The sequence below is a fragment of the Anguilla rostrata genome, chromosome 2 (genome assembly GCF_018555375.3).
Source record: "Anguilla rostrata isolate EN2019 chromosome 2, ASM1855537v3, whole genome shotgun sequence".
Lineage (NCBI taxonomy): Eukaryota > Metazoa > Chordata > Actinopteri > Anguilliformes > Anguillidae > Anguilla > Anguilla rostrata.
This window is the reverse complement of record NC_057934.1, coordinates 68,460,752-68,470,018: the sequence shown is the minus strand read 5'-3', so window position 1 is coordinate 68,470,018 and position 9,267 is coordinate 68,460,752.

The following is a 9,267-nucleotide window of genomic DNA, read 5'->3' as shown; positions in this document are numbered from 1 at the left end:
ATATAAATCAATCGAAATGAAATCATGTTACAACAGTAGCTAGACGAGACAGTGCTGAAATGTGTCAATGGGAACATGGGAGTGCTTGATTATGCTGCTAAATGCCAAAAATGAATCCTCAAATCGTTATGGGATCAAAATCCCTGTACACAAAACCTCTTCCCAGTGGATATGAGAAAATACTTGGGTATATGAGGACTTATTGGATGTGCCTGATGTGGTCACAGATGAACCTCCTCACAGCTCACACTACGGTTTAGTCTAAATGAGACATCTGAAACACGGGGCAAGTTGAGACATGTACACGCACCTTCCTTCCTTCTCTTCATGCTTTCGCACAATTCAGACTGCATTGCTCTCCGTGGGGCAGATGAGGCTTACTGTACAGCTCAATCCACCTTGACTAAACATGAATTAAGTTCTATTCATGGGTTTATAAACACGATTAAATTCAGATTAAAAGACGTGCCTAATATTCTTTGCCAGATGGGACTATATATATATATATATATATCTTATAGTATTGTAATGTGTTTCCCTAAGTGGTATGTCTTGTCATGGTGAGTCAAGTGAAACAATAAAAGCTGACAGGGAGAGAACCGAATGCAGAAAGGCAGCAGATTCTGTCTGAGACTTGACTCGTTTCCAAAGGACTGAAGGGAGAGGCAATCAGTTAACCTCATACGAATTTCACATCTTCATTTCAAACGCATTCACGTTTTTTTTGGCGGTTGTTTAAATATCCACAGGGACTAGCAAATCAGAGTAGACCATAACAAAAAGTGATGCTATGGGTCTGGTGATTTAAAAACGATTTTTTTCATCGATGAGAAGGCTTAAGAAAAGATCAGGCTTGACCTCTTCTCTTTGTGTTTGTGTCTTTTCTGACGGCAGAACTAAACTCACGGTGCTTTCCCAGAATTCCTTAAAGAAACCATTACGACTTCCAGTTTTGCCAGATTCAGTGTGTTGATATATGAGACTGAACAGATTATTGGTGAATTGGGTTCCTACCTGAAAAAATGCAGGCAACAGTGTCAGTGCAGCAGCAGCAGCAAAACAAAAAAAAAAAAAACCCAGATTGTTTTGAAAGATTCAACACTGGATGTGTTTTTTGGCTGGATCGCAACATCGAGGCCAGCCCTACAAACGCGAATGTCTGTGACTGAGTAACTGAGTGACTGAGTGAGTGATGAAGTTACACCATTGGTCGGCCGAGTTATGAAGTCACACCATTGGTCGGCCGGATCACGTGTGTTAGGTCCAGCACATATACTAGGTTTTGACCTGGTCTTGCTATTTATTGTTGTTCCTCTCAGGTCTGCAACTTCTATAGCTGCACTTTTCCCTCTCGACCCCTTTAATTTCCATTTTCAGCCTTTCTTTAGTACATGAAAGTTAGCAGTCCAGTTCTGGTAGCCATGTATCATTCCGGTCCCTGGGCTACTTAAATAAAGACATACACTTCTTGAGAATGCCAGACATCCCAGCAAAATATCACAGCCTCGGTAGGACTGAAGCAGCGAATTATCAGCCACCTCCAACGCAGACACGTGCAGAAACCCTCCCGTGCCACTTCACCATCCCACGTCCTCTTTCCCATTCAGCTCATCTTTATTTTTTAATTTATTTTTTTAAAAAGGCCGTAACATTTTCCGGAACGCATTTCTGCTATTTGCCGTTCCTGAAAGTAAAAAAAGGAAAAATGTTATGGCCTTTTTTGATAATGGTACTTAAGTCCCTAACCGCAGCACATAAGCAAGACCACATTAGCTTAATTCAACATAAAGCTCATGTGGTCTTGCTTATATGCTAGCGGGTCTTAGTAGTTGGTAGTCCTTCTCACCCGGCTTGTTTGCATAGAAATATGAAAGATAATCCCTGTGTCCTGGAACATTTTGAGATCTTATGAATATGAGATGAGGTGGGGTGGGGGTGGGGGGGGGGGGGGGGAGGACACCTCAGGTGTCATTGCTGTCATATATTTCTTGGGTGTTAAAGAACCAATGAAGCAAAAGACAATAGCCAAATCTCAATAGGCAGCCCCTTTTTTTATAGCTTGGACTGGACTGCATTTTTTTATATAGTGATTTTATCCAAAGCCCTTGATGCCTCTCATTCACCCATTCACACACACACACACACACACCAATGGTGAAAGGCTGCCATGCAAGGAACCAATCAGCTCGTTGGGAGCAATTAGGGGTTAGGTGTCTTGCTCAGGGACACTACGACACGCCCAGGGCGGGGGATCGAACCGGCAACCCTCCGACTGCCAGACAACCGCTCTTACCTCCTGAGCCATGTTGCCCCACCTTAAGCCTCCCTGAAAGTAGCACACGGCACATGATAATGCTCTCATTGGCTCCACATTTTAAAGTCTCATCTGTTTCATCCAGAGCTGGGTTTTTTTTGCGTGCATCTTGAGGATTTCAGTATGAGGCTCATTTTATTTAATTTATTTTATTTAACCATTATTTAACCAGGATATAACCAGGAAAACCCCATTGAGATTGAAATCTCTGTTGCAAGGGGGACCTGACATGAAACACAGTTACCCCAACAAGACTTACACCTAACAAAATGTACAAACATCAAATGTGGAATGAGACAGAGGTGTAACAATAATTAGAAGTGCATGCATCATGCATCAACGGCAGAACACACAGCACACTCTTTAAAAGTGCTGAAGTGAAGCAGGAAATCACACAAAAACTGAAGCAAAGCAAAAAACCACCGGGCCTTCGAGGCAAAATAAACAAAGCTATTTTTAGAACTTTTAGAAAGTATGTCATGACTTTTAGAGAACTTAACAAACATTTAAGGATTTTTGTCTGCTCTGGCTCATTGATGAGTGTAAACCCATTACAGTCAAACATCACTATCACTTGGAGGCATGGGCAAATTTATTTAAAGTATTTATTTCAGTTTTCCTTTTTGTTATTTTCATGATGGAATGCAATCACAAAGTTGATCATGCATCTTATTCTTCATCATGGTAACTGTGGGAACGATGAGGAGGGGATACAGGAAGGGGATTATCTGCGATGCGAAAACGAAGCTATTCTGACGTGGTTATCATTTAGCGATTGCGGAATCCACAGCTACTAGCTGCTGTTTTTGTACTAGCTACAGAGGCAGGTAACCCGGCTTCAAAGAGTAAAAAGACTGACCATGTATTTGCTCCACCAACATGCACTAAACCAGCTGATTACAATAGTTAGTTCTCCTATCATGCTGAAGAGTTATGCTAATTAGAGTCTGCTGGTTTAGTGCATGGTGGTGGAGCAAATACATGGTCAGTCTTTTTACTCTTTGAAGCCGGGTTACCCACCTCTGACTAGCTGCTGTTTTCGAACCCAGTGACATTACTGAAGACCCGACAGCTTTTACTGTCTGTCTCCTCGTGATAGCAGTGCTCATTAAAGACAGTTCCGTGTTCATTTTACATGAGTCCACGAAGGATCAAAAAAAACTTGCCCTGTCAGAGTTGATCTAACACAGAGATCTACTGCATTCCTACCACTGCACAGGCCAGCACTGGATCTGCGTTCGCCCCGTCCTCTCACGCGCGCTGAATAATTCAGCCAGTCATACAGGGGAGGCCTTCTTGTGCATTATGAATGTTGCTGAAATGTAGAGGCCCTCTCTCTCTCTGTTTCTCTCTGTCTCTGTATCTCTCTCTCTGTCTCTCTCTCACTCTTTCTCTCTTTCTCTCTTTATCATTGGCTCATGGCGATGGGCAATGTGTAAGGGATGATTTTAACGAGGAGCTCTAAAGTGCCTCTACATCGTCTGGTAATTTTACATGTGCACACCAGAGCGCACATCAGCATTACATGAAACCAGGGGACGGTTGAAACCAGGGGATAGCTGGCCTCATCGAAGGCGCCTCGGTCGCTGCCATAGAATAATCCAAAATATCGGAATGTCATTCATTGGGAGTCGTATGTGAGCTGCTTGCGGCATACAGCAAAAGCAACAGGGGTCCAACACCAGACCTATTAATGCTGCTACTTGCTCTGTTGTAGTTTTGCATTAACATACAGTGTAAAGCTAGGTCTATCAATTCTGTTCTGCATAATACACGAGGAGACGCCGACGGGCCTATTATTCAGCAATCTGAGTTTCTGGCCATAGCTCATACGGGTACTTACTATATTATAGGTTGTCAGCTACAATAAAAATCTGCTTCATTCATAACGGGGAAAGTATTCTAGACAGTGCGGTCATACATTATGCAAATACAGAAGTCAAATGCTTTAAAAATGGAATGTAATCATTCTACGCCAGGGCACAAAAAACGTTTCAATCTAAATTCAAATTGGTAGCGAGCAATTTTTTTATTTAGTCAGTTTTATTTAGACCCCTATTCCAAGGCAGAATACTACACACATGCAGTAAGCCACTGCTTTTTTCCCCCCTGTGGTCCACCAGTTAGCATTAGCATTAGCTGGGCAGTCACTCCACTGGGGACCAAAACTGACCAACCAGAGGAATTATTATTGCTTAATGACAAAGCACTGAATGCTCTTCCAACTTCGGTTACTGGAATTTGTAAACAATTTAAATTAAATACATTTAAGTTAAGCAGTTTAAGGTTGAAACAACGCAAAATGTCCAAATTGAAAATTGTTTGCCATAGGGTTTTTAACTCCACTTTTTCTCCTGAACTTCCCTCCCTATTGAAAACTAAGGGATAAATACTCCATTGCCCTGTGGCGCATCTGACCAAAGCAGCAATGAAACTCGGCTTTCAGAATTCAGCCCTTTTCCATGCGGTACCCCACTGGACCGGACCAATAATGAATACTTTAACCTGCTACCTGCCTGACCCGTTAGTCACAGTTTTTTCTCCAATTTTGAATATCCAATCGTAGCATCAGCCCATCCCAGAACTGCAATTTCCTCTGTCAATGCAAGCGGGCACATTGACAGATGCGACCCCTGTAACGTGCACCCAGCAACTGATTTTGCTCATTCCGCAAATCCCCCATGTGACAGATATGGCAATAACCTGTTACATCATGCATCCGATGCAGCTGGAAATGGTGGCCCGCAGGTGCCAAAATTACCCGAGGATTTGCTATTATGCAGTGGGAGGAAACCCTACAGACCGTTACCCTTCCTCTCTGGTTGACAGCACAGCTTTGGTTACATCCGAACACTGCACGTGCCTCAATTACTTGCGCAACTTGGACGCAATGCTATCATGGCTAAATGTTCAAAACGCAGCCTCTAAAACATACCGAAAACGTTTTTTGGACATAGCTATGGATTGGGACATTTGACACCACTCATATTTATAATTGCAACAGAACTGTATACTTGACTGTAGGGCTGTACAATGTATTGAATTGTGTTTTTTAAATTTTTTTTAAAGTGTAATAAGAAGAATGGCCACCATGGGGTGTACAGGCAATCTTTTCTTTTTTTCTGTAATCATACCTGATGTGGAAATAAACAAATATCAGAGGTTGTGTGACATACTTCCAGCAAAATAAATAAATAACTAAATGAATAACGTCACTGACATCTATTGGGTCCTGATAAGACAGCCAATCAGCAGTAAGGCCTTGCAGCTTCCATGTGATTGAAAAAACAAATGATCACATGATCACACAGACGCAGTACGAACTTGTAGCTGATTGGCTGTCTTATCAACACACAATAAATATCAGCAATTTTTTTCCCCTAAGCATTTCACACGGCCTCTGATGTTTGATTGTTTACTCCCGTATCAGGTATGATTAAAGAACAAAAAAAGATGAAAGATCATCTATACGTTTATCCTAAAAAAATGCAATTCAATATATCGTGCATACCTACTCGATTGATGTCAATAAAAAAAAGTTTTCATCCATGGTGGACAGAACAAATGCAAGTCAAAGTCAAGTCTCAAGAGGTTGTCCCCAATATGAATGTCTTAAAACCGTCAAAACGAAAAGTGACAGGTGATTCGGGGTGAACACGCGCCAAATTCATCTACTTCGACAACGAGCAGAGTGGGTTCGCTAGGTCCTCAGACCCTTAGTCCGTGGCGAATAACCCCCTTTGTCCCGGGACACAGATGAATAGAGAGCTTGGCAGCGTTGTGCCGGCCTGGCAGAGAGGGTCTGTGACCGGGGGATCCCCACGGAGGTCCTTCTTTAGAGGGCCGAGACGCTGCCTGCTGCGCCTGGCCTCATCTCAATCCCCGGGCCTTTCACTGGATCCCCTCCCTCGCTGAATCACTTCCTGTCTTTCTGTGAAGGCTGTTTTTTTTTTTTTGTTTTTTTTTGTATTGAAGCAGGCAGCTCTCTGGGCTGAATCGGGGCTTGCAGAAGACTCCTCAGAGAGGAGGTAGGAGGAGGAGGAGGAGGAGGAGGAAGAAGGACAGCTCCTCTCAAAGGCATCAGCTGCGAGTCTGGGAGGCCGTCTGCGTTTTGTTTGCCCAGGAAAGACCAGCCCCCCCGGGCCTTGGCAGGATCCTCCACACTTCCTTCCCATGTGACTTCTGTGCATTTGAGCCATGTGACCATGCCCAGAAAGTGTTTGGAAAAGCTGAATGGGAAAGCTCAGCCTCTTTCTTCGAGGGATTGAAATCACACATTTCTGATAAAAATCTCACCCATGTTTTTTTTGTAGAGACCCCCCCCTCTCCACCCCCCCCCCCCACTCTCCCTCATTCATTGGGAGCCGTACGTGAGTTGCTTGTGGTATACAGCAAAAGCAGTGAGAAGAAGTGAATTTGGACCCACATAGAAATTCTGCTTCTGTGCGGTCAAAATGGGTTGGGCAGCATTGAGCGTACCTTTCCTATATCTCCTCTCCTCCGTTTCGCCATAGTCCCACACACTCGCTGCTGTGTCCGGCTCGCGCTTCATCCGTTCTTTTGTCCGATTCCCTGAAAAGCAAGCCATGGCGAAACTACTGCACTGCAAACAGAATTCCTGAGGACTACGAGCGCAGAGAGAAAATATGCAATGTAGTCAAAGTACACCGGGGTGTTCATTTGCAATTTGCGGCAGTGTAATACCGATAATGACCATGGCGGTGGTTCTGTTGAAATTGCCCTCTCTTGGACCATACCTGCTGTACTGAATTGAAAGACAGCACCCGTGGGGTTTTTTTTTGTTTGTTTGTTTGTTTTTTTTGCCAAGGATACAGAACGGGAGGAGCGGACTAACAGAATTACATGCTCTTCAGTGATCACAGGCACAGGAAGGCCCGGCCGTCTCTGCCGTCCTCATTGTATCCGTCTCTTCAATTGGTGATGAAAAAAAAAATGTTTTATTTGCGAGCCTCCCTAGTCTCTGGTCCTCTCGCAAGCCCATTTAACTAATTTGACTCGCTAATGGCTTCTGTGTCTGACCCATGTGACGCCCACCGCCCACTCGCCCCCCCCCCCCCCCACCCCACCCCCACCCGACCTCTCTCTCTTGGCATTACAATCAGATTAGAAGCTTGTTCAACATGATAAAGCTCATCTCGCGGAGCCAGATGCAGGGGCTTGTCAGCATTATGAATGAGCTTGGGGACCCCCGAGCTCGCATTCAAAGCTCGGAGCGAAAGACCGGCATGTGGACAGAGGGAGAGAATGAGAGGAGCGGGAAAATTTGCGGGTGAAAGAGGGGGAGAATGATGGACTGATCTCCGCTGCTGATGTCCTTGTTTGGCGATTACTTTCGTATAAATTCTGAGGACACTATATATATATATATAAATATATATATATATATATACTGTAGCCAAATGAGCGCACAGGCAAAGGACTGAGAATATCTTTAATTTAAAAAATGTAAAAAATAATTTCTTTTTACCTGTATGGAAACTGTTTAAATAACATACAAGTCTTCCTGGTTGCTTGCATGCATTCGTTCTGTACTGTATATGACTTACATACTGTAGATGCAGCTGGGCTATTAACAAACATGCACCAGAATATTACTTCTTCAACATTATGTCTACTGTAGAAAGTGGAACTCAGAATCTGGAACTTAAATGAAAGGGTACTGTTAATTCATGCAGAAATCCAATGCAATACCTTCGGTTTTGCTCTCTTAAATTCACAAAATGAGTAATGTTTCAGTCAATGAGGCCTGCTTCTGGACTCCTAGTCTATGCTGCTCCACACATCCAGAGATAGACTTGCCCAGGTTCAGTGCATTATGCACAGTACAATGTGCAGTGCATATTCACAAAAAACCCGCATGCATAATAGATATCTCGCTGTGCCAGACAAAAATGCATACATTTATCTCCTGCATCTGTCTCTGTAAAGCACAATCAGCACAGAAAACCAAAAAATGACAATTCAGCGTGCACGGGGTGGTCTTTAAGGATTAATGAAGCGATCGGGCGATCGTTTGGTACAGGACAGAGAGTCAGTGAAGGGGAGAGAAACATGCCGGAGACTGCTTGACGTCAGCAGAGACGGGTCGGTCTAGACAGGTCGTCTTTAAGCGGACAGGGGAGCTCAGAGAGAGAGAGAAGAGAAGAGACACACAGAAAAAAACAACCAAGAAGCGAACTCACAGCCGCACAGGTGTGGCCGCGGAATCTGAGAACCCCGTTACAGGCCGCTCCGGCAGCGGCTGGCGACCCAGCGTGCACGTGGGCAGCGAGGATTTCCGTTTTCCCTTCCAAAACAGCCCGGGCGGAATTCTGCGGAATTCCGCGGAATGTTGCATGCGATCACAGATATCAGGCCGGAACGCTGTGTGGAAAAATGGCAAACACAACCTTTCCCGGCTGATTGATTATTAATTTAAAATGCGCACATGTGCCCACACACATCCTCCCCCCCCCCCCCGTCTGTGTATTCCATTCCAACTCTGCATCCATCCTCGGTGATCTCTGTGACTTCATCGGCTGTTATGTAAGACGAGTTTGTCTCTGGCCTAACGTGCTGCCCACGCACGCGGTCTGTAAATATTCCCCTACCCTTTTTCAATCGGAGATCTGCAGATCCAGATGTGCAGCTTCGTGGCTTCCGTGCGCATCGTCATTATTCAATCGTTCTTCAGAACCCATCGTGTCCTGGCTACTATGATCCGGATACGCATTTTAAACAACAGTGAACATTGACACCCGGGCGGTTTCAGGTGTAGCGTAGGGTAATGGTCAGAGAGTAGCGGTTTGTAACTCAGATGCTGTAGGTTTGAGCTCCATGTGGAACCTTGAGGAAAAGGTACTGACTTTTACTTCAGCAAAAATGCAGCTGCAATGAATAGACTGCACATGGACAAAAAAAAACAAGATGTGTGTTTTTGATGAAAGTGCCAG